The sequence below is a fragment of the Macaca nemestrina genome, chromosome 2, assembly GCF_043159975.1.
Source record: "Macaca nemestrina isolate mMacNem1 chromosome 2, mMacNem.hap1, whole genome shotgun sequence".
Lineage (NCBI taxonomy): Eukaryota > Metazoa > Chordata > Mammalia > Primates > Cercopithecidae > Macaca > Macaca nemestrina.
This window is the reverse complement of record NC_092126.1, coordinates 78,580,054-78,606,852: the sequence shown is the minus strand read 5'-3', so window position 1 is coordinate 78,606,852 and position 26,799 is coordinate 78,580,054. Positions and strand designations below refer to the sequence as shown.

Genomic DNA, 26,799 nt, shown 5'->3' with positions numbered 1-26,799 from the left:
CAATATGCCTTTGAGAAAATGAATACAATTTTGAAATATATCACAAAGAGATCACTATACCCATCAAAGGTAAGATGAATTGTGCATATATTTTTTCTATTTAATTTTCAAATTTCGTAAGTTTACATGTCATTGGAATAGAGCACATCAGACCTGAATTTAGAAAACATGCAGAATAATTATATGGAAGTTTATAATAGGTTTGGATTCTCAAAAGTGAGAAAAGGGGTGGATGAAAGTTTATTCTTGGGCCCATTTTTATTAATTACTGTATTAAATACTTTATTATGTTCAAGAACTCATCCTACCGTTCTCCCTAGTTCTAACTTTCTCATTGCTACAGTAAGAACTGCATTTCAAGTTTCACTTCAGATAATTTGGGGAGCAGTCAAGTGTAGAGCCAGAAATATCAAAGGATGTGAAGCAAAAAAGGAAAGAAAACATTCTGAATTTCACATCTCAAGAGTACGCTATCTAGTGCCATTCCACAATCAAAAGAAAAAAAAATAATTAATTAGCCTTGTATGCAATCGCATAAATTCTTATACAAAATCACTACATTTTCTATACAATGTTTATAAAGATTTCTAACAAGAAATTTAAAGTCTCGTCATTTAAAGGTAAACTGGAAATACAGCTTTAAACATCAACAAAATCAGCAAATGATTAAAACTGGCACTTGTAATAAGCACTGCTTTTGGTTGATGTATGAGATAATTACAAAGCTTTGCTAGAAAATCCAATAAATCCCAGAATTGTTATTTTCTAAAATCTATTTTTATGGAAATTAGAATCTGAGTATCCCATTTATTACAGCAAGAGAACTTTACAAGTTTTTCTGACAGACTCAATCAAAAACTCTGTCGACTCATGAAAAGTAATTGTTTCTGAAGGCTGCGGAAAGTATTTTATTTTCTAAAACTAAGTACTTTAATATTGAAATATAGCGAGCTTTACAATTTTCATAACAAATTGAATTTCATAATATGCAGATACCAGTTTTGGCAGATAACTCAGAAAAATAAGTAAATATAACAACATTTTAAAATATATTTGATAATTTTTCAAATCCTGATTCACTTATAGGAAAATTTTTCTTAAAGTAAAATGTTTTTTTCAGGTCAGCTTCCTTATTGCTCATTGTTTACCGCCATATCCAATTGCATTGTGATTTTTTTTTTTTCTAATACGTTTCCCTGTTATTTCATGTATCAATTATTCAAGGATACACAAAAGGTTATCCAGGGTAAGATATCTTCAAGAGCTTGAGTCCCACGGTAGCCAATCATTTGGTATCAACGAAGCTGACAAACATGTATCTCATGTCATTAATGCAATTCAGCCAAAGTTTTCTTAACATGATATTTAATATTAGCCCTACTGAGGCCACATGTTAAAGTTTAAGAACAAAGAATAAATGGAAAATTCTAGATACAGGAAAATTTATTTATTCCTGTAACAACTGAATTTGAATTTCCCAGCTACATTAAATATTTCCCGAAGCATTTTTAATGTATTTTTTTTGTAGCTTTTCCTTTTTTTTTTATTATACTTTAAGTTCTAGGGTACATGTGGATAACGTGCAGGTTTGTTACATATGTATACATGTGCCATGTTGGTGTGCTGCACCCATCAACTCGTCAGCACCCATCAACTCGTCATTTACATCAGGTATAACTCCCAATGCAATCCCTCCTCCCTCCCCCCTTCCCATAATAGGCCCCGGTTTGTGATGTTCCCCTTCCCGAGTCCAAGTGATCTCATTGTTCAGTTCCCACCTATGAGTGAGAACATGCGGTGTTTGGTTTCCTGTTCTTGCCATAGTTTGCTGAGAATGATGGTTTCCAGCTGCATCCATGTCCCTACAAAGGACACAAACTCATCCTTTTTTATGGCTGCATAGTATTCCATGGTGTATATGTGCCACATTTTCTTAATCCAGTCTGTCACTGATGGACATTTGGGTTGATTCCAAGTCTTTGTTATTGTGAATAGTGCCGCAATAAACATACGTGTGCATGTGTCTTTATAGCAGCATGATTTATAATCCTTTGGGTATATACCCAGTAATGGGATGGCTGGGTCATATGGTACATCTAGTTCTAGATCCTTGAGGAATCGCCATACTGTTTTCCATAATAGTTGAACTAGTTTACAATCCCACCAACAGTGTAAAAGTGTTCCTATTTCTCCACATCCTCTCCAGCACCTGTTGTTTCCTGACTTTTTAATGATTGCCATTCTAACTGGTGTGAGATGGTATCTCATTGTGGTTTTGATTTGCATTTCTCTGATGGCCAGTGATGATGAGCATTTTTTCATGTGTCTGTTGGCTGTATGAATGTCTTCTTTTGAGAAATGTCTGTTCATATCCTTTGCCCACTTTTTGATGGGGTTGTTTGTTTTTTTCTTGTAAATTTGTTTGAGTTCTTTGTAGGTTCTGGATATTAGCCCTTTGTCAGATGAGTAGATTGCAAAAATTTTCTCCCATTCTGTAGGTTGCCTGTTCACTCTGATGGTAGTTTCTTTTGCTGTGAAGAAGCTCTTTAGTTTAATGAGATCCCATTTGTCAATTTTGGCTTTTGCTGTCTTTGCTTTTGGTGTTTTAGACATGAAATCTTTGCCCATGCCTATGTCCTGAATGGTATTACCTAGATTTTCTTCTAGAGTTTTTATGGTATTATCTCTAACATTTAAGTTTCTGATCCATCTTGAATTAATTTTCGTATAAGGAGTAAGGAAAGGATCCAGTTTTAGCTTTCTACTTATGGCTAGCCAATTTTCCCAGCACCATTTATTAAATAGGGAATCCTTTTCCCATTTCTTGTTTTTCTGAGGTTTGTCAAAGATCAGATGGCTGTAGATGTGTGGTATTATTTCTGAGGACTCTGTTCTGTTCCATTGTTCTATATCTCTGTTTTGGTACCAGTACCATGCTGTTTTGGTATAGTTTGAAGTCAGGTAGCGTGATGCCTCCAGCTTTGTTCTTTTGACTTAGGATTGTCTTGGCAATGTGGGCACTTTTTTGGTTCCATATGAACTTTAAAGCAGTTTTTTCCAATTCTGTTAAGAAACTCATTGGTAGCTTGATGAGGATGGCATTGAATCAATAAATTACCTTGGGCAGTATGGCCATTTTCACGATATTCATTCTTCCTATCCATGAGCATGGTATGTTCTTCCATTTGTTTGTGTCCTCTTTTATTTCACTGAGCAGTGGACTCTCCAAAGACTAAACCAGGAAGAAGCGGAATTCCTGAATAGACCAATAGCAGGCTCTGAAATTGAGGCAATAATTAATAGCCTACCAACGAAAAAAAAGTCCAGGACCAGATGGATTCACAGCTGAATTCTACCAGAGGTACATGGAGGAGCTGGTACCATTCCTTCTGAAACTATTCCAATCAATAGAAAAAAAAGGAATCCTCCCTAACTCATTTTATGAGGCCAACATCATCCTGATACCAAAGCCTGGCAGAGACACACAAAAAAGGAGAATTTTAGACCAATATCCCTGATGAACATCGATGCAAAAATCCTCAGTAAAATACTGGCAAACCCGATCCAGCAGCACATCAAAAAGCTTATCCACCATGATCAAGTGGGCTTCATCCCTGGGATGCAAGGCTGGTTCAACATATGCAAATCAATAAATGTAATCCAGCATATTAACAGAACCAAAGACAAAAACCACATGATTATCTCAATAGATGCAGAAAAGGCCTTTGACAAAATTCAACAGCCCTTCATGCTAAAAACTCTCAATAAATTTGGTATTGATGGAATGTATCTCAAAATAATAAGAGCTATTTATGACAAACCCACAGCCAATATCATACTGAATGGGCAAAAACTGGAAAAATTCCCTTGAAAACTGGCACAAGACAGGGATGCCCTCTCTCACCACTCCTATTCAACATAGTGTTGGAAGTTCTGGCTAGGGCAATTAGGCAAGAGAAAGAAATCAAGGGTATTCAGTTAGGAAAAGAAGAAGTCAAATTGTCCCTGTTTGCAGATGACATGATTGTAAATTTAGAAAACCCCATTGTCTCAGCCCAAAATCTCCTTAAGCTGATAAGCAACTTCAGCAAAGTCTCAGGATACAAAATTAATGTGCAAAAATCACAAGCATTCTTAAACACCAGTAACAGACAAACAGAGAGCCAAATCATGAATGAACTTCCATTCACAGTTGCTTCAAAGAGAATGAAATACCTAGGAATCCAACTTACTAGGGATGTAAAGGACCTCTTCAAGGAGAATTTTAATGTATTTTTAATCCATTTAAAATTGAGCAAAGTAATACATGGATAAGAACTAGAAAAAAAAGAGAAGTTCTCATCTTTCTTAAACTCTTTTAACTACACATTTTACATATACCTAAAATATGTTTATAATACCATTCTCCCTTATTTTTTGTAACTTATTTTATTGACTTTCTCATAGTATATTGATGTATACTATTTATGTGCTTCCCGTGCTTCTCTTACTACAAAGCTAAAATATTATTTTATACCTCTGTTTTTAACCTTTTGAATTTTTACAGTTTTGTTACTTACTGTTTCTTCAACCCCAGATACTTTCTCCTGTCTCTACTTTGAAAAATAAACACTTTAGTCTCTTCAATTTATTTCAGCAAAACTCACTTTTTTTACTCCTAACTTAGGTATTCTGTATGCTATTTTTCTCTTGTTATGATTAATATCATTTCCTTCAAATTCTGTAACTATAATTAAGCGTATTTTTAAAGATTGGTTCAAATTTCATTCTATAATTTAAAATTTTTTCAGTGGTTGTTACATTGATATGGAAATGAAAATGATCTTACTAGACAGCCTGTCACATATACTTATTTAATTGAATATTTACTTATTTTATTTAAAGATTCCAGTAATATGTCATATCCTTGCTTAGTCATGCTGAGATTCAATTTTTTTTAAAAAAAATGATATTTTCTATAATTTCGGGAGAGGATCAAGTATATGAAATTCTAACCCTACTGTTTCACTTAAATTTTCCTTCATTTTCCTCCTAAATCAGAGTCATTTAATTCTTAGATCCTATGTCTTGCTTTCATTTAATATACTTTTGTTTTCCCGAAAGTTTCTTAGTTAAATTTTCAAAACTGGCAAGTAAAAAATAATATTTTAAATTTTTTTCTGTCATAAATCACCTATAAATCATGTTCAAACATTGTTATTTCACTTCATATGTAATTCTGGGATAGAAATCAGAAGATTTTGTTTTTGTTTTTGTTTACCCCAAAATATTAAGTAATTACTTCATTGTGTTCTTCTAACTAGTATAACTGATAGATCTTTTAATGGATAATTAGTTTTATATGTTTCTGGGTTTTTGATGATTATTTCATCAATTATAATATTACATGTTACAAGAATGTATAGTATTGAGTGGTATTCCTTCATTGTAATTGGTGCACAGTGGCCCTTTCCATCTACGATTCAGATTTTTTACTTTGAAGCAATTCTCCTTTGTTACTGTTGTTCTTTGATAGCTGTTGTTTTATTTACTCATATCTGTAAGGAATTGGACCTTCTCAATTGTTTTAATTGATCCTTTATATCTTATCTTTGAATATTTATTTTTAATTTATTTATTTTTTTTTTTTTTGAGACGGAGTCTCGCTCTGTCGCCCAGGCTGGAGTGCAGTGGCGCGATCTCGGCTCACTGCAAGCTCCGCCTCTCGGGTTCACGCCATTCTCCTGCCTCAGTCTCCCGAGTAGTTGGGACTACAGGCACCCGCCCCTTGCCCGGCTAATTATATTTTTCTTTTTTCTTTCTTTCTTTCTTTCTTTTTTTTTTTTTTTTTTTTTTTTTTTGGTATTTTTAGTAGAGACGGGATTTCACCGTGTTAGCCAGGATGGTGTTGATCTCCTAACTTCGTGATCGCCTGCCTTGGCCTCCCAAAGTGCTGAAATTACAGGCGTGTACCACCGCACACGGCCTATATTTTTAATTTTTAAAACTTTTACGTGTTTATTCAAATCCCATAAAAATAAAATCTAGAGAAAGAAAACCAGAAAGACAAATGAACAGTTACGTTTGCCAAACAACATTTTGCAAAGCAAGACTGCAATGGTGATTTTGTTGTAACTAGAATTTGAAGTTATAGGACTAATGAAGTTACACAAATATAATAAGTAACAACAAAACTGGAGATTGTTTTCTAGACATAAGGCAGTACTATTATTTCATCAGAAGTATTTTACATATATGTAATCATTTCTTATAACTGTAGAGCTCTATTTTTCAGACATTCAGTTATTTTAATCAATGTTTATTAAGCCATGTTTCTACATTAAGTAACATGGTAAAATGTTTCTATTATAAAGGTAGTCTTTATTTATTTGTTTATTTATTTTGAGATTATAAAAAAAGGGTTTATTTCCCCCAAAATTGTACAATTACATAAAAATTAAACAATCTTTTCCTGAATGACTTTTGGCTAAACAATAAAATTAAGGCAGAAAAAAATGAATTTTTTGAGACTAATAAAAACAGTGATACAACATACCAAAATCTCTGGGTCACAGTTAAAGCAGTGTTAAGAGAAAAGTTTTTATAATGCTGAATGCCTACATCAAGAAGTTAGAACGATCTCAAATTAAAAACCTAACATCACACCTAGTGAAACTAGAAGAACAATATAAAATTAACCCCAAAGCTAGTGGAAGAAAGGAAACAACCAAAATCAAAGCCAAACTGAATGAAATTGAGACATGAAAATTCATACTAAAAAGATCAACAAAACTAAAAGTTGATTTATTGAAAGAAAAATAAAATTGATAGACAATTAGGTAGGTTAGTAACAAAAATAAATGAGAGAGGATCCAAATAAATACAATCAGAAATGACGAAGGTGACATTACTACTGACCTCTCAGTAATGCCTAAAACCCTTAGAGATTATTAAGAACACTGCTATGCACACAATCTAGAAAATTTAGAACTCATGGATACATTCCTGGAAACATACAATATCCTGAGATTGAACTAGGAAGAAATTAAAATTGTAAACGTACCAATAATTAGTTCAAAAATTAGTGATTAAAAAAATTAACTACTAGAAAAAGTCCTGAACCAAATGAATTTACAGCCAAATATTACCACACATATAAAGAGGTACCAATAACATTGCAAATACTCCAAAACAATAAAAGAGGAAGGACTCCTCCATAATTCATTCTGTAAGTACAGCATCATTCTGATACCAAAATCTGGAAGACAATGGAAAAATAAACTTAAGGCCAATATTCCTGATGAATTTTACAGACGTAAAATTTCTCAACAAAATTCTAGCAAATCATATGCAACATCACATCCAAAAGCAAATCCACAACAATCAAGTAGGCTTTCTTCCTTGGATGCAAGTTTTGTTCAACATATGCAAATCAATAAACGTGATTTATCACATAAATGGAACTAAAAGCCAAAAATGCATAATATCTCAATGGACATAGAAAAGCCTTTTGATAAAAATTTAACATCCCCTCATGTTAAAAACCCTCAGGAGACTAGACATCAAAGGAGCATGCCCCATAATAATAAGAGCCATCAATGAGAAGCCCATAGTGAACATCCTTCTGAACAGGTAAAAGTTGGAATTATTGCCCCAAGAACCAGAATAAGACAAAAACGTCTACTCTCACCACTCCTATTCAATATATTTTGTATTTCATTGCTTTATTCCTCTAAGTTTTTTTGTAGATATTCTCAACAGTCATTTAAAAATTTTTTCTAGGACTATTTTTTGTCCTTTTCACAAAAGCTTCTTTAATGGATACAATATGAGAACAAACAAAAAATCTGAGACAATAATGACTACTGTTTGCATTTGTTTAATTGCCCCCCCACGTTTGCTGAATAATTTGTTTTCTAAGGAATAATTTTTCTAACATGTTCATTTTGCTTTTCCTCTTCATGTTGCAGCTTTTCTCCGGTGCCTTGTGATTCTTCAGTATCTTATAATTAACAATGTAATTGGTAAAACTATTTGCACTGCAGCATCTGATATGATTTTCTGTAAACTGAGGAAATAAATGTTAAGCTTGGGGCCCATAAGTAGGTAAATTGGGAAGTTAGGAAATTTCCCTGAGTTACTAATAACTACATTACTCACACAATTTCTTCTTAGATTATTTTTATTCTACTTTTGTAGCAATGAACGTCAATGAGTTGCTTGGCATTAATCTTGCGGGGTGTGTGTATGCGTGTTTTTATGTGTGTGTATGTGTGTCTGTGTGTGTGTGTTTTGTAGAGAGAGGTTTAATTTATTGATCTTTAATTATGATTACAGATGTAAATCTCACACCTTCCATCTGTCAGACTTGATGGTTTCTGAGTCGCTAGGCTTTTGAAGATTTTGCAGAACAAATTTGCTCCTCCAGTTCATATAGATTTTGAATCCTTACTGTCTCAAGAGATTACCCATGACATTCTATGTGTCTTTCATCTTACAAAATGTTTTTAAACTATCTAACTCATTGATGGACCCTTTCTATTTTTTTATGTTATCAAATTTTACCTTTTTCATTGCACTTTTGTAAGTGTGAATGAACACATTATGTCCTTCATCCTAAACTAGAAGCACTGTATGGTCTATATTTAAGATACTGCTATTATCTGCTTATCTGCTTATTTTCCTGTTTCTTTATTTTTTGTTATTAGCTTCCTGTTCCATTTCATTCACGCTTTAAATCTGGCAAATTCTTATAGGAGTGTTTCTGCTCCAAATAGGGTCTTTATATTCATTTACATTGAATGTATGAGGAGGTAGTCAATTTTTACTTCTGTTCTTTTTACAATACTTTTCTTATAAATACTCACTTTTCCTTTTTATACTCCCTTTTCAGTCTTGAATATCCATTGTCTTTATTTAAAATGTGCCTATGTATGCACTGAACTGGTCAGTGGCACAGTTAATCTCTCATACAAAGGTTAAAAAAAAACAATTAAATATAAAAAAATGTGATGTGAATCAGCAAACAAATGACTGAACCATCTTTGTAAGTACACGCAGATATTGTGATGATAAAAAACGTATAATTGTACAGTCAGTGAAAGAATGTCAGGGGATAATAGCAGCTGGAATAAGGCTGCTGGTTTAGACTTTCATAGGTATTGTCTTCGTGTTTTCTCAAATTCAAGTACCTAATACTCTAATGGTTTAGTTTAAACAAAGACAGATTTTTTTCCCAAAATGTTAATTAGTTCTAAATAACTTCAAGTAGCTTTCAAAAATTATTCTCTTTTTTATTGCTTGACAAATAAGACAGGAGATAGTGATGGCAGATGTTTTATTTATCAGTGAGTAACACTTCAAGGATTTTGAGTCATTTAAAAATCCTAGATAAGACAGAATCAATTGTTTTACTCAGTAACACTGGGATATATATAATAACATATTAATGCTTTTGATCATGTTGAATCAAATTTTAATAATTTGTTTTAGTGAATATCTTGGTTCAATTCACAAAGGTTCTTATGTTTCTCATAATGTAGGTTCACCATCATTTTTACTGATGATGTTCCCCCAGTTTTTCATGTAGTTTCCTCCCTTCGTTAATATATTCACTTGAACATTTTTTTCTTCACAAAGACCTATCCAGTTGTAGCTATCAAAACCATTCTCAGTGTTCTAAACATGTTTTATTTTTTCTCATAATGATTAGATATGAAAATGATTAACTGATGACTTATGTTACTGTGTGTACACAAAATTATATATAATATAATTGTATATATATTAAGTATATATTTAATGGGAAAGAAAGAATAAGAGTTCTTTGTGAGCAGGAACTTTGTTCCATGCTTATCAAAGCTTCCACGTAAGTTCTCATTAATCTTAGTTAAATGAATATTAAAATGAATAGTAATGGTTCAATTCCAGGCTTAGTTTTATGATAATCATTAAAGTAAAAAAAAAAAAAGAAAAAAAGGTATTTTGTATGTAGCATGATTGTAATTTCAGAATAAGTTATGAAATATGTGAGCAGGTCAAGTATGGAATCTTTTCAAGACAGAATAAAACAGCATACAGATGTATTTATTGTATGTAATTTGTCAGGATAATAGTTACATATAAACAGGAACACTCTATATACAATTATCAATACTTTGGATACAATTCATATTTCAGTACATCAACACTATTTTATTAACAGTCTACATACAGTAACATATTTCAAAAATCAATGAACTCTCACAACTTTCACAGAATCATTATCAAAGTTAATGCAGTTAAATGAGCTTTTATTCTTACCAAACACAAAACAAGAATCTTTATATCATCAATTATAGCCAGGACACACACCTCAAATTCAATTATAACCTCACTAGAACCAAATTTTATCCAAGCTCTCCATTAAAGCAATGTCAAAAACATAATTTTTTAATAAAAGCCAAGTTTTCTGGGCTAAAAATCCATCTTTTTATTTATAAGTTATTAAATATTGCCTCAATACAAGCATGGCACTTTAGCTTATCATTTTTTAACCAAGTGGAATTCTCTAGATCTGTGTTGATGTAGTTAAATATGTTAAAACTAGGCACTGAAAATGTCTAGATGAGTTCTTATAGCTCCATAAACACAGAGGCTTGCTCCTGGACTTTATTTGTTTTCAGTAAGATTATGCATGCAAGCATCCCTATTCCAATAAGAATAACCTCTAGATAAACAGAATATTAAGAGGATCAAGGATCAGGCATACAACAGCAGCTCATAACAGCTTGCTCAACCACCCCCACCCACCCTGCCATGGGAAACAGCAGTAATAAAAATTAAGCAATAAACAAAAGGTTGACTCAGTTAAAGTACTTGGGTTGGAAAATTTCACCCAGCAACCAGGGTCATACGATTAACCTGAACTAATAAAAAGCAGTGTAAAGTGCTTTTAAGTTAATTCCCATAATAAAGCTAAACTTTAAGCTGGAGAAAGTGCCAGCTAAAATAAAAATAAGCTACGAAAGTGAGGTTAATGCCCTTTGAATAGGATGGCTAAGGCCCAATCTGGGTTTTGATACCCCACTATGCTTAGCTGTAAACTTAAATAATTTAACAAACAAAATTATTCACCAGAGTATTACAAGCAAGAGCTTAAAACTCAAAGGACATGGCCATGCTTTATACTCCTCTAAAGGAACCTGTTCTATAATCGTTAAACCCTGACATATCCCACTATCTCTTGGCAACTCAGCCTATACACCACCATCTTCAGCAAACCCTAAAAAGGTCTCAAAGTAAGCGCAAGTAGCTGCATAAAAACATTAGGTCAAAGTGTAGTCTATGACATGGAAATAAGTGGACTACATTTTCTAAGCTTAGAACACCCACAACAGCGTTTATGAAATATAATGACAAAAGGACAATTTAATAGTAAGTCAAGAACAGATTGATTGAATAGGACCATGAAGCATACACACACTGCCCATCACCCTCCTCAGATCCCTATTAATATCAAATTTGTAATGAACAAAAACTGGCTGGGTGCAGTGGCTCACGTCTGTAATCCCAGCATTTTGGGAGGCCGAGTCAAAAGGATCACTTGAGAGCAGGAGTTTGAGACCAGCCTGGGCAACACGGGGCAACCCTGTCTCTCCAAAAAAAAAAAAAAAAAAAAAAAAAAAAAGTAGCTGAACATAGTGGCACGCACCTATAATTCCAGCTACTTGGGAGGCCTAGGTGGGAGGATCGCTTTAGCTTCAGAGGTGGAGTTTACATTGAGTCGAAATCACACCACTGCACTCCAGCCTAGGGAATACAACAAGACTCTCTCTCAAATAAATAAATAAACAACAAAAACTTATCTAAGAGGAGGTAAGTCCTAACAAAGAAAGCATACTGGAAAATGTCTTTGGAATAATCACAGTGTAGCTTAACTTAAAGCATCCAGTTTACAATGGGAAGATTTCACTTAAATTGACCACTTTGGACCAAAGCCAGCCCTAATCCTAACACATCATACTATTGACCTTTTCTAAACCAAATCATTTAGGCGCTATAAATAAAGTAACATAAGAGAAAGATGAAATAATAATTCCAAGTGCAAGAGAAAAAGCTAACCCCTTGTATCCTTTGCATAATCAATGAGCTAGTACAATTTTACAAACAAAACTTTAGCTGAAGACCCTGAAACCAGATGAGCTACTCATGGACACTCAAAATGACACATTCATTTATGTAGTAAAAATAGAAGATCCGGGCTAGGCACGGTGGCTCACATCTGTAATCCCAGTACTTTGGGAGGCTGAGGCGGGTGGATCACCTGAGGTCAGGAGTTAGGGACCAGTCTGACCAACATGGTGAAATCCCATCTCTACTAAAAATACAAAATTAGCTGGGTGTGTCGGGTCGCATGTCTCTAATCCCAGCTACTTGGGAGGCTGAGGCAGGAGAATCGCTTGAACCCAGGAGGTGAAAGTTTCAGTGAGCCAAGATTGCAACATTGTATTCCAGCCTGGGCATTGTACTCCAGTGTGAAACTCCAAATTAGAGGTGAAAAGGCTACTGAATGTGGTGATAGCTGGTTGTCCAAGGCAAAATTTAAGTTCAAATTTAAACTTACCTACAGAAACACAAAAACACATTTAATAAACTTTCGGCTAATATATGAACTTAAAATATGAATTAAAGTAAATATAAACAATGGATATTATGCCTTAATAGATTGTACTGCCTGCTTAAATAAAACATCTGTAAGGAAATTATTTAAAAACATCCTTTTACATGGGACTTGCCCAGGTAGGAATGGATACCTCTTTTATGCTGAAAATCTAATAGACTATTCATTCAATAAATATGTGCCAGGTCATGTACTTGATCCTAATGATATTGTGTTGCCCAGGAAAATTTATTTTCTTATGTGCCAAATAGTTGACCCGGGAATAAATGTGATTGTACATATAATTTCACGATAGCTGATTGTTTCTTGTGAGAAATGTAAAGTAAAATTAAATCAAATAACAACCACAGCAAACCATTAATCTGAAGCCAAGCCGTACTTAAAGAATGGTTAAAATTAGCTGCGTAAAGCACATGTAGGTAGCATTACAGGCAGAATGAAGAGCATACATGTAGCTTGAGAAAGTACATAAAGTATACAAAGACTAAAGAGAAGTCTGATAGGAGCAGTGAACAGGGCTGTCTTCCAAATGAGACTGGACATATACAAACCACATTATAAAATGTCTTTCAGGATATATTAATTATTCTGGAGTTTTTATTTGGATGAAAACGGGAAAGCACCAAATAAACATCAGATAAGGAACAGAAGACGTGTTTGTTGATACTTACTTAAGATTTAAAAAGCATTATTTTATATCAAAGTAACGTCTAGACATGTGTGGTAAATTAAATTATTAGTCCTCTTTCTTCACTTGCCTAGATATGAAGCACATGTCACAGCCTTGCCAAGGTCTCATAGCAGAATACATTTCCCAGCCTCTTGACATGGGCTAGGACCTTTTTCTTAACCGGACCAATGGAATGTTATTGGACATGATATTTGCAGCTGATTGATCTGTGCTTATATGATTAACATTGCTCCTTTGAGCTTCTGCCACATGGTTAGTGGCTCACTCTTATATTTGGCCTCTAGAAGAAAACAAATGAACCCCAGAAAATAAGTAGCTTCTAAACCCAAAGTAGAGTCATACTCACTAAACTGCAGCTATGTTTGCAAGAAATAAGTGTTTATTGTTTTTGTACCACTGAGGGTATCAGTGGGTGTTTGTTACTCAACATTGTTGAAAAATTTAACTAAATGATACAAGTGGTAACAAAAATCCACTCAGAAGGACTTAAACTTAGAGATCTACCCGGTCTATTACTAAATTTATTTTCCCATGGCCCATGATTATCCTTGCATCACTCTAAATTATGTGTTTATGAATCTCTTTATAAATGTGTTAAATACAGGCATGATTTACTAATGTAACAACAAGAATAGCACAGATGCAATATTTCTCTCTTACACTCCTCCTTCCATTTCTCTCTGCATGTTTGTGGTATTCACATTGTCCTATCATTTTAACTCTTTTCAACAGTTCATAATATATTTCAATTTATTTATTTATGTATTTATTTTTTGAGACGGAGTCTCCTTATATCACCCAGGCTGGGGTGCAGTGCTGCGATCTGGGCTCACTGCAAGCTCCGCTTCCCGGGTTCACACCATTCTCCTGCCTCAGCCTCCCAAGTAGGTGGGACCACAGGCGCCCGCCACCTCGACCCGCCACCTCGCCCCCGCCATCTCGCCCGGATATATATATATATATATATATATATTTGTATTTTTTAGTAGAAACGGGGTTTCACCGTGTTAGCCAGGATGATCTCGAGGTCTTGACCTCGTGATCCGCCAGCCTCAGCCTCCCAAAATGCTGGGATTACAGGCGTGAGCCACGGCGCCCGGCCAATATATTTCAATTTTTATATGTTACAGTTTTAACTTTAGACACTATCACTTAACTCCCTCCTATGATATGTAGTTGTTAATATCATAAACTTCCCTTCCCAAGTATATTTCCCACTTCTACTTCACAAATACAGTTAATTCTATTTTACCTTTCATTTTATTAAAAATATTAATAACAGATGTTTTCAGTTTTCAAGATGGATTTTACTATAAAGTCAGTGATACTTGGAAATGATTTTAGATTCACCTGTTCTCAATTCAAGCATTCACAAACATGCCAAGTTTGGTTTGCATTACCTACCTGACATTCAAGCAAACAGGCTCAGAATCTACAGAAGAGTCAGAAAGGTCCAGGTGAATGGGAAAAGAAAATCCGAGGATGGCAAAGCAGAACTTCTCAAAATACTTGATGGGACCATATGGTATTATTGACATCTGGGGTCCCTTACGGGTTCCAAGAGGCATGGAACCTTGTACCTCCAGCTGGAAATATGCATGTTACCTAGCTTTGTGTAGTTGCCTTTGTGTGTTTGTGTGTGTGTATATGTTCATAATCTTTGTGATTTTCATCTTTAAATAAAAATGCTTTCATAGACAATAATAGCTTTCCTTTTGTCATTACCCTGCTAACAAATGCCTGCAGTAGTCATAATAAATTATATTTTTCCCCATAGAATGATAAAAATGAAAATAATTATATTATTATTACTATGTAAATGCTGTTCCTAGCCCCAATGTCATTATCCTGGTTATAAGCAAAAGAGGATATTCCTAGCTTTATGGATTAGACTCTTTTATATTCTGTCAATTACGCAAAACCATATCACATTTTCATTTTCTTATTTGGCCCTGATTCTTCCGTGCACTTCTAAGTTTTGTTTCTGAGTTTTTATTTTTCTTAATTTTTTTTTGTTCCTTGTTTTTATCTTGTTGTTAAAAAACATGCCCTGGTCACATCCCTAATTTATCTACATCATTAATTTCATTTACTGAAGCATACAATCCTTATTTTCACCAACATGTTTCTTCCTTTGGACACCTTACTTAGTGCTTCAAACTGGATCAGACATTTAAAAGAAAAGTCTTGCTTTAAGATTTTAATTATTCTTGGCATTTCATTTTCCCAAACTCTAATTCTGTATTAGTCTACTGTTTTCTAGATCTCATATTTACCTTTGTCTTGGCTTCTTCTTCCATTTGCTTATTTGCATAGTTTTTCAGAAAGAGAGAAGAAGAAGAAAACCTGACGAATCTTCAATTCTCCAAATATATACATCTCTATGTGTAAATGTGCATGTTTGTATACATATGTGCATGTGTTCCGTGTAGTTAAAATAAGATGATTAAAGTATAACTTCATGAATTACATCATTTATTGCCATAAAGGATATTTTTTTCACAGTACTCAAAAGGGGGAGAATAACGATACCAAATCTCAGAGAAAATATGCTGGATACATTAGGTACATTAATCAGTCACACAGTTAGTGAGCTCTAGTTTCATGTAGAGTTCAAATTATTAAAGTCCAGTTGCTAATTAGAACGAAAATAGGCGTCTGTGGGTGTGAAGTCTAAATACAATTTGAGTCACGTCTTTCCAGAATGGATTCTCAGATGAGACATCTTGACAAACACAGTGGAGATTCCAGGTCACAGGCAAGGTCCCTCCATGCTAGTGAGCAGCACCAGTGTTGGTGGGTGAGGCTTCAGAGAATAGCTCAAAGATTGGAAGACAGTAGACTTCCTGCAGCCTGAGCACTAGGTCTTCAAAGAATCAGTTGATAAAGATTAGCCCTGCCACAGCTTAAGCTCTTTCAAAATCTTGGGTTTATGTATGCTTTGCTGTCTAGTAGTTGAGGTAGTAACTCACCCATGTGGTCTAATAAGGTGTGATGTAACATTCTTCTAGGGAGAGAGATTATACTCCATGTTCTTATCACAGAAAAACAGATAACACTCACATAGTAGGTGTCTGGAATCATTTCAAAGGTACATAACTCTGTGTATGTGTGTGTGTATGTGTGTGAGTGCGTGTACTAGAGAGAAAATTTATGTTTTGGAATTTTAAATTAAAAATGATTTATGAGATGGCTAATGCTAATCTGATTGTCATTCTTTTGTAGTAGACATTCTTTTGTAGATCTCTCATCTTTTAACAAAAATCTTAGTCCATTTTATTTATTTTTGAAAACTTTTAGAGTTCTCTATTTTATCATTTTTATTTTTCTTAATTCATCCTGTACAATATACTTTTTGAATTTTAAAACTATGTCTTTATTTTAAGTTTTAATAATTTTAATGTTTTAAATAGTTTCAATATTAACCTCCTTTTCCCATGTTATCTGTTCGTATTGTTTTGATGCAGAACCGTTAGATAGGTACATTTAGTTTTCTCTTACTTTTTCATACATTTTCTTGTTTCCTATATTCTAGACTTAAAACAACTCATCCAACCATTCTAGTTAGTGTTTTATATTATAAATGATATTTATTACTAATATCAGATAGTTATTATTCTACTCTGCTTATTTCTTCTAGATTATTCTTTTTAATGGATTTCATCTTTAAAATATATCTAGAGGCATTAATAGCTTTAGTAAGTAGTCTCCTTAGTTATTTCTCTCTTTATTATTTTTTTCAATATAGTAAATATCTTTTATGTTTCTGTTGATACTTGTTTGAGGATATGTATAATTAAAATTGAAACAATAGGATGCTTCAAATCATAGCAAACAAGAGTTTCCTTTGCTGTTATATAGACTGGAGTCTTCCCCCAACAGCTTCTGAATTGGTAACTGGCTAGAAACCTAATGTCTGTTCATAGGCTATTTTCACTAATTTGTTTCACTTCAGGACTAAGTTAGGGCCAACGAAAAAGTGTTTTTTGCCCTCCAAAACTTTAAAACAGGGAGTTTTACTCTGGAACATTCACACTGAACTCCATGTAACCCGGAAATAGTTTGCTCAGTTTCCTAGGAGATTTTTACTTAGACATCAAAAGAAAGACTACAGTGCTGGGGAAAGGATGAGGTAAAATAAAGACAAAATGTTGCCAATACAGAACCCCAAATAATCACACAATCTATTTCCTTTTTTCCTCTTCTCCCTGCATCTCCTCAATACAAGCTTCCCTAGAATTCTTTTGGAAAAAAATGACTTCAGTGTTTCCTGTCTAAATTATGGAAGGCAACTTTTTGCTATGTTTCATCCACCTTTGTACTCAAATCCACTGTTCATATTCCTAAAATTTGTTTAGAATGCTATTTTATTAGCAATACACTATTATTACAGATATATTAAATTTTATAATTATCTATATGGACTATCTATATTTAAAAATAAATAAAATGCATATGATCAATTTAAGCATTTTGAGCTCAAATAATGTATGGATAATGAAACTCTCATAATAATTTTGTATCCTACCTTCTCATCTTAGGGACTGAGGCAAAGGATCCTTTGTATATTTGGCTCCAATTAACATTCAGTTACCATCACTATTTTTAATTGCTTTACTTTATTAATTTTGTGCCCTAAAAAAAACCCTGTCTTCTTTTTAGTAGCTTTTTTTTTTCAATAAACATTTATATACTGATTGTTTGGATTATTCTTTTGTTACATGTCACTTGCCAGATATTTTTATCTGAAACTACTAAAAACTTTTCTCTCTAAAATTCCAGCATACAGGTCACTCTTCTAAACTCCATTCTATTTACAGTAATAACGGATATGTCAGGACATTGTTCCAAGGATGGTATGATGGTACATTCTTTTCTGACTTCAATAGTAATAGAGAGAAATGCATATATTCAAAATATTTAAGTATGAAATTAAAAGGACTGTAGATTGACACGATACGTGTATTTTTTTCAGTTTGTAAAATTAAATAAATATAACTATGGTCACCGTTAGAGGGTCGTGACTGTAATTTGTCCAGGTTCTTGGTGTTTTGAACAAAGAGTTGGACAAAACAAAGAAAGAATTAAGCAACAAAAGAACCAAAGCAGGGATTTATTGAAAACAAGAGTACACTCCACAGTTTGGTAGCGGGCCCGAGCAGCAGCTCAACGACCCTGATACAGAATCTTCTTGTGTCCAAATACCCCCAGAAGTTTTCCATTGGCCACTTCATACTCACCTTGTGTAACTGAAACGGTATCGCACAATTAGTCTGATTGGTTGCAGACGGCAACCAGTCAGAGACTGGAGTGAAGTTACAAATTCACAAACGAAGACTGGACCCGTACTCAGTATGATTTGTTGAGGACAACCAATTTCCACCAACCAATTTCCCATCTGCCTTACAAAAAAGGTCAAAGGGAGTAGCCTCTGGTCTATTTATTACTTAGGTGTGTAAAGTTAGAGTTTTCCTTTCAGTTTAGTTCTAGGAAGTCAACGTGAAACAGCACTAGGTTCCCTGCCTTCAGATCTGATTCTCCTGCCTCACTATGACTTACTGAAGTACAGTACATGATTAGGAGATTTTGGAGAGAGATTGTAAAATCAGTTTCGACCTTTTGGAGTTTGAATTCCTTACAAACGTCTATGTAGATGAGTATATAGGAAGTTGTGCATGTGTATTGATAATCCGTGGCCTATGGATAGTGACTGAAGTAAAATTAGGAAAGAGGCATCTAGGAATAAAGTGTAAAGAAAGAAGAAAAGACAAAGACAAGGAAGGCAATGGTCATTGCTATGACTTAGTCTGCATAGAACATATGAACTCAACAAAGGAGAGTATGTTCGAGCATTTAGAGAAGTAAAGGAAAACAAATAAGACATCAAATGTTTCGGAAGCTGCAGAAAGAGGGAGCCCTAAAATAGTCTGATGATCATGTCCTGTCCAAAAAAAAAAAAAAAAAAAGAAAAAAGAAAAAAGCCATAAGCAATTTGCTGAATGAACAAATCATTTTCAGCACTTACTGTATTCTACACATTTTTCTTGGGGCTGCAATTAAAAAAAAATACTCATGGCCTCAAGGACTTTAAAATGTACCATGAAAAAAATGGTCATTGCATAATTAAAGTACCAAAAAAGACAAGCATACCAAATGTACAAAATGAAAATACCAAACAAACAAACAAACATACTATGCTCTGAAAATGTATTGGCATTATTTCTGGAAAAGTAATGCTTAAGATGTGACTAAAATATGGTCAGTAAATGTTATTATAACAAGGTATATTTTCTCTAATGCCTGAGATTTGAGGAAAGGAAGACAGAAAGAGGAAAGGACCATTGGTTGGGAACCGTTAGAGAAAACCAGTTTTAATTTCTTCCATCTACAATTAGAAATAAAAAAGGAAGAATTAGCACAAATTTCCAATATGCACAGCTGAAATGGCATTAGATGTGTTGGAGAGACAAGAGGAAAAATATACAATCAATTTTCATAAAACTGAAAGATATTGGATCATATGCATTTGTCACACTACTATGAGAATCAGTTGGATCACATTTTGGAGCTTTTCTGTAACATTAAAAATCATTTTTGGATCACAGTTTTCAATATTTGAGTGATGAGATTTAAACTCTCTTAGAGTTTGCCGTGATACATAAATTGAAAAACCTTAGGGTAAATGAAGAAATGATTTGTTTTGAAATGTCTAAAACCCAATTTATAAAACTTTTATTTTTGCAAAAACAGCAAGAATGTTCAAATAACTGAAAAAGTCTCAATAACTCTTATAAATTAAGGAATATGCACCATCTTAAATAGATCACTTTCTCAGTAACAGCTCTTAAAATTAAGCACCTTACCAATATAACGTCCTTAGTGATCTCCACAGTTTTCTTAACCTTTCTGTAGTTTTCAGGGAAAAAATCAATTTGGCAAGTTACTAAAAGTCAAAAGGAAATCTAAAGCCTATTTTTAAGAACTGGAAAAGGCCAAAACACTTAGAATCCTGCAACATTGTATTTTTCGCACTATAGAAACTACCTTAAAATGGCAGTTTCAGAATAAATTCATTTTAAATTTGTCCTTACGTGGCAATTTACCTTTTCAGATCCTAAATAACCACTTCTACATTAGTGTGTTCGAGATTTGAGATAAATAGATTATTCTGGAGTCACATAGTTTGTGATTGATTACCAGGGAGTTAGATATTACTAACACAGAGATGCATTCAGAACATCAGTAAGTAGTTTCAGACATTTTTTGTTTTGGCAATTTAGATAACAAATGCAATTAAAAAAAAATTACTAAGATTGAGAAAAAATTCATATATTATGATAGTAAAAAAGGAAAAAAGTAAATTTTATTGAGAAGCCAAAAGACTTTATTTGACATTTGTATAGGTATTTTAAAGCTAAAAATAAACTCAGAGACTAGGATTTAATTGAGACGCCATGGGGATTGCTTTAAAGGCATGGAGAGCAAAGAACGATGTGAGATTTTCAGAATTTGTTACCTCTTTTTCCAAAAGAAACAATTTTCTTTTTATTGATATTATATATCAGGTCCTGAGGGGAACTTTTTGTGTTATTTAAATCAGAAAGAAGCAATAGGAAATAAATTTAAGGGAAAAAAGAATGAGACAGAAAATAAAACAAAACAATGACACATCTATTCCAAATAGAATCCAACAACACACTATATAAAAGCAAAAACAAATATTCAAAGAGAATAGAAATTAAGCAGTATCTGAGGCTATCCCAAAAGTCTTGGTGGTTTTTGTTGTTATTGGTAGTATTGTTTTTTGTTGCTGTTATTTTTATCTCTACCATTCATTTGTATATGTCACTTTCCTTTTCAAGGATAGAGTCACAGATCCAAGGAAGTAGGAAAGGCTCATATATCGGAGTAAGTATCCCCTGCTAGTCACTTATATCTATGTGATGGACTAACAACCATTTGGACAAATACCTTTTATCTTGAGTTTTAACTTTTGAAATAGCTTTATTGAGAATAACTGATATACAACAAACTGAATATATTTAATATGTACAATTTGATCAGTTTGGAAATACACATCCGTAAAATGATCACCATAATTAAGATAATCAACATATGGGCTACCTCCAGAACTTTCCTCTCACTCCTTTGAGTTTTGTTTTGTTTTATTTTATTTTGTTTAGTGGTAAGAAGACTTAACATGAGATAACCTCTGTTGACGAATTTTGACGTATACAATAGTGACTTGTTAAATACAGCCACTATTTTGTACAGCAGACCTCTAGAAATTATTTATTTTGCATGACTGACATTGTAGAGCCATTGAATGAGATGTCACCTCACACTTGTTAGGATGATTACTATTAAAAAAAAAAATGATAGCAAGTGCTGGTGAGGATGTGGATTAATTAAAAACCTTGTACACTGTTCCTAGGAATGTCAATTTGTGAAGCCACCGTGGAAAATAGAATAGAGGTTCCTCAAATTTAAAGATTGGCCAGGTGCAGTGGCAAATGCCTGTGATCCCAGTACTGTGGAAGGCTGAAGTGGAAGGAATGCTTTAGGCCAGGAGTTTGAGACCCGCCTGGACAAAACAGCAAAATCCTCCCTCTACAAAAATTTTAAAGTTAGCTGGGTGTGGTGGTGCACGCCTGTAGAGAGGCACCTTAGAAGGCTGAGGTGGGAGGATTGCTTGAGTAAGTTCAGGACTGCAGTGAATTATAAGAGCATCACTGCACTCCAGCCTGCATGGCAAAGCAAGTGTCAGCCTAAAACAAAACAAAACAAAACAAAAACAAAAGAGAGAGAGAGAGAGAGAGAGAGAGAGAGAGAGAGAGAGGGAAAATACAAATATAAAAACAACAGGTAACTTCTGGGCATATTTTTTAAATAATTGAAATGAGGATCTCAAGGAGATATCTGCATCCCCATGTTCCTCACAGGTCAAGTACCTTTTAGTTGTTATAAATTGGAAAGATAAATGACTATTGATTTCATTCAAGGGCAGTAACCCCCAAAAGGAATTCTTCTACCACTTCCACTCATTGATACTTACAACCACTGAATTTTAAAATTCATAAGGAATGGACTATCTCAATTTAGTTCAAACATTTAAGTTCTAAATGTAAGGAATTTAAGATGAGTTAGAAGTAATAAGTATATTTATAATGAGATATAATATAAGCTAGAATTTACATGAGAGAGTTGTAAATTAAATATTAGAGTAGCATACAGGTGAATGAGTTTAATATCCAAATAGGAAAAAGGAAGATTAGAGAGTGCTTCATGCAGTAATCTTTTATGAGAACCAGTAAGTATGTTTGACCTTTGCCCCAGAGAGAGAGAGAGAGAGAGAGAGAGAGAGAGAGACATTATCATTTTTATACTAGACCAAAAAGAAGCCTGCTCCTTAATCTGGAGGGGCACACTCTCTGTATATCCCAAGGCTGTTGGCTAAACAAATATCTTTGAAAATACAGTCTTGAACAAAGGCAGTCCTTACTTCTGCTCACAAGATGGGCAGAAATGTGAAGAGCTCATGGATAACTGTCTCACAATAGAGACAAGGCACCTCAGTAAGCCACATGAGAGATGATCTATCCCTGGAACTATGGAAAAATGAAAGGCAGAAGAGTGAGTCAAGCATTACAAAAATGGGTAAAAGGGAATGAATATGCGTTGTTTGGGAATGGGGGAAATGAATAGCTGAAGATTTCAATATGAATACATGTATATCTGTTTCAAAGCATAAGATAACTATACTTGGGTAGATGCTATCTTGGCAATTACTTGCTAAGTAGAAAATGACCCAGAAAATTCACATGTAAATGATTCAACAAAACACTGTATTTGTAATCTCTATCAATTAAAATATGAACATTTTATTTGTTAACTGATATAGAAAATATTGGTTCATTTAAAGGTGATACTATCTTTGTTATTGATTCTTATATATATTAGCTAGTTTTTCTTTTGGTTCATCTTTTGACAATCAGCCCATTAGAAGCTAAATATATGTTATTTCTTAAGAAAAAATAAGCGTTTCCAGAGCTAATGAGAAGCATTGCATTTAAGTAATACATAACCTTAAATTTAGTATAAATTTATCATAAGAATTATTCATTTAGGATATTTGGAGATATTGCCAAAAGCCAATCATGCTTATACATATATATAACTATGAGAAAACTCACAATTTTTATTCATGTCATGTTGTATCTAAATGATAGGTATGTGATTTATCTTACCTGCTGCAGTTGACAATTTAGTCATCAGTAAAAAACAAAATTAAATCCATTACTTTGCATGTTAGCAATCTGACCTATGGAATCATGGAGCTGTTAAGCAACAGCAAGCTTTATTTGTGCTCCCAGAAAACCAAAACTGATGTCAAAGAAAAAAGATTAGTATTAAGAATGAAAATTTTGAGTGCCATCTGGGATTGATGATTAAAATCAATTTCAAAATACATAATAGCAAATGTATTAGTCCGTTCTCACATTGCTGTAAAGAAATGCCTGAAACTGGGTAATTTATATATTTAAAAAAAGAGCTTAATTGACTCACAGTTCCACAGGCTGTATAGGAAACATGGCAGCATTTGTTCAGCTTCTGGTGAGGCCTTAGTAAACTTACAATTACACAGAAGGCGAAAAGAGAACCAACACTTCACATGACTTAAACAGAAGGAAGGGAGTGGGGGGATGCCATATACTTTTAAAATAACCAGATCCTGTGACAACTCACTCCTTCGCTATCAGGAGAACAGCGCTGAGGGGATGGTGCTAGGCTATTCATGAGAACTCCATCACCACGATTCAATCATCTTCCATCAAGTCCGACCTCCAACATTGGGAATTGTATTTCAGCATGATATTTGGTTGGGGACACAGATCCAAACCATGTTAGCAAGTAAAAATCTCACTTAATTTTTAATGAATATTTGTAGAGTAAATTCATTATAAAGTAAATCCTAATGCAAGCAGTGATATAACAATTTTCATGCATTTTTTAGAATTTGGGCCTATGGATTTATAATCACACTTCCTAAAATTCAAAAATAAATTTAGGATATCAAGAAGAAAATGAGGTCTTAGATAGCCTTATCAAACATCTACTGATTCTAATTATTTTTTCTAATTCCATGATATTTTACTGCCTTATTTATTTCCCAGTTGGGGATAGAATCAATATTCTTATTCTTAGGTTCAGAAAAAAATAACTGACATGAATATGCCTGATGGATTCTTATCAGGTAAATTCAATATGTAGGGCAAAACAAAATGTCCTAGTGTGTAAGATAAAAGTAGTCATGTGATAGTACAGAAAGTTGTGCTTTAATATCCATCTAGGAAAAAGGAAGATTAGAGAGTGCTTCATGCAGTAATTTTAAATTCTAGATTTCTGATACTTCCAGTATTATTATTTTTGGGTGGGTTTATAACATTATCCTTTTTCCTTGCTCAAAAATTTGATTTAGAAGGATAGAAAAAAATCTTAAGCCAGGAAGAGGAGTAAAACAGCACAATAAGGCAAGAAACAAAAGAAAACTACTTTGTACTTTCTTGCAAAAAGTTGGAGGACAACCTTAAAGTTGTCTGAGAAAGAATGGGTAGGCCGCTTCCATTCCCCTCACTTTGTGACATGAACATTTTAAAATTTCAATTCTGAATAAATTTGAAAATTGAAAAAGGTTATGTAGAAAAGTTTTAGATGAAAATACTTTGTGGATACTGTTGCCTGAGAAATATCACAACTATTTGGATTTAGGGACAATTCTCTGAATCAAATTGTTACAAATCATTTAAAATAAGTAAAAAGCAAAGGTCTGATTGAGTCCACCAATAATTTGTGATTGAAAAAGCCTTCAACAATTCAAATAGAAAGAAAAATAAAGCAGAACAAAGATGATCCTAGTGGACAATTTTCCTAAACTCAGTTAAAAAAAATCTTTGGTACACTTTTTCATAGACACAGCTTCTCAGAAAATTGGGCTTGTTTATTAATTATTCCCTGTGACAAATAGGAAAGATTTAGCAGAGGCACCCTTTCCTGCACATCCCTCCTCATGAGCATCTGCCTATCAGTAGTATCCTCCAAGATTTTAAAATGTTTCTAGAAGGAAGGTGAGCAGCTGAAGACTTCTCCAACACTACTGTGTACCACTTCCTGGCCACAGTTGAACAAGAAGTAGTGAAGCAGGTTCACCCTGCACTGGTTGTCAGCTTGAGTCCAGTGAGACAGAACACCAATGCACAGAAGTTACATGAAGCAAGCTTATGACCTACAGAGTCAGGAAAGAGCAACAGAAGCCAAGGAGTCATTGTGTGCTGGTCCCCCAAGGGTCAGGAAGCTGCCCTGGCCAGTAGAGTCCCTAGTGCACATTCCCCACTTGTACCACAGATGAAAGTCTTCAGAAAGCAGCATAACTTGAGTTTTATGCCTCAGGATTAATGTGGCCCAGAGGCCCAAAGTGTTGAAGGACATCCTATTGTAAGGGGACTGGAAGAGAGCTTAGGCTGTTACAGTCAATTCCCTCTTATCTCAAGATATTGCATTTCCAACAAACTCTACAGTTATTCTTAAGAACTGCAAGCCAGAAGAGGTGAGGAGGAATGAGTTAGTTCAAGGCTACCCAGGGAACTATTCTGCAAAAGTGGCTCAAAAGATTACGAGAAGATGGCTTGAAGGGATGAGTGAGTAACTAATTATTTTCCTTTTAAGTTAGTGCACCATTTTAAGCAAACTGACTAATACTATTAAGAAATTAACAGGCCGGGCGCGGTGGCTCAAGCCTGTAATCCCAGCACTTTGGGAGGCCGAGACGGGCGGATCACGAGGTCAGGAGATCGAGACCATCCTGGCTAATATGGTGAAACCCCGTCTCTACTAAAAATACAAAAAACTAGCCGGGCGAGGTGGTGGGCGCCTGTAGTCCCAGCTACTCGGGAGGCTGAGGCAGGAGAATGGCGTAAACCCGGAAGGCGGAGCTTGCAGTGAGCTGAGATCCGGCCACTGCACTCCAGCCTGGGCGACAAAGCGAGACTCCGTCTCAAAAAAAAAAAAAAAAAGAAATTAACAGTATGTTTGCTTTCATTCGAAATTCCCAAAGCCTTTGTTCTTTCTGACAACGTATTTAAGGCAATGAAAGTACTGGCAACTATTCAAATAAGCTTAAAAATATTTTGCAAAAGAAAGGCAATTTTTTATATGTTATATCTGCTGCTCTTGTATCATACAAATGGCCAGGACTAATGTCTGCCAGTGATGTATTTATGGAAATATGGGCATTACATTTGGCTGGGAAGAATTTCAAGTAGATAAACCAAAACAGAGCGATTAAAAAAAAAGTATATCTAGTGTATGTGACATTCCTTTGGGAAACCATCTTTTCTTGGCCAAGCAAATTTATAAAATAAAAAACGAGGGTCTTATCATGTTAAAAGACATGAAATATACCTGTGAATGT

The 26,799-nt window shown here is 34.1% G+C and overlaps 1 long non-coding RNA gene across 1 annotated transcript; it reads left to right on the top strand.

The window, feature by feature from the left end:
- LOC105466309 (uncharacterized) lies at positions 1 to 26,016 on the top strand. The gene is made up of 3 exons (XR_978109.2): positions 1 to 69; positions 21,194 to 21,239; positions 25,907 to 26,016. It is a non-coding gene; the product is annotated as an uncharacterized lncRNA (long non-coding RNA).
- The last annotated feature ends 783 nt before the right edge of the window (positions 26,017 to 26,799 follow it).